Genomic DNA, 538 nt, shown 5'->3' with positions numbered 1-538 from the left:
ATTGTCCTCATTTCTTTTAATTCGTTTTTCTTTTATTCTCTCTGATTCATTTATTTCTACCATTCTATCTTCTAATTCACTAATCCTATCTTCTGCCTCTGTTATTCTACTATTTGTTGCCTCCAGAGTGTTTTTAATTTCATTTATTGCATTATTCATTATATATTGACTCTTTTTTATTTCTTCTAGGTCCTTGTTAAACCTTTCTTGCATCTTCTCAATCCTTGTCTCCAAGCTATTTATCTGTGATTCCATTTTAATTTCAAGATTTTGGATCAATTTCACTATCATTATTCGGAATTCTTTATCAGGTAGATTCCCTATCCCTTCCTCTTTTGTTTGGTTTGGTGGGCATTTATCCTGTTCCTTTATCTGCTGGGTATTCCTCTGTCTCTTCATCTTGTTTAAATTGCTGAGTTTGGGGTGTCCTTTCTGTATTCTGGCAGTTTGTGGAGTTCTCTTTATTGTGGCTTTTCCTCGCTGTGTGTGGGTTTGTACAGGTGGCTTGTCAAGGTTTCCTGGTTAGGGAAGCTTGTGT

Source organism: Bison bison, unplaced genomic scaffold, assembly GCF_000754665.1.
Source record: "Bison bison bison isolate TAMUID 2011002044 unplaced genomic scaffold, Bison_UMD1.0 scf7180017864456, whole genome shotgun sequence".
In the NCBI taxonomy this organism is placed as follows: Eukaryota; Metazoa; Chordata; class Mammalia; order Artiodactyla; family Bovidae; genus Bison; species Bison bison.
This window is presented reverse-complemented; position numbering follows the sequence as displayed.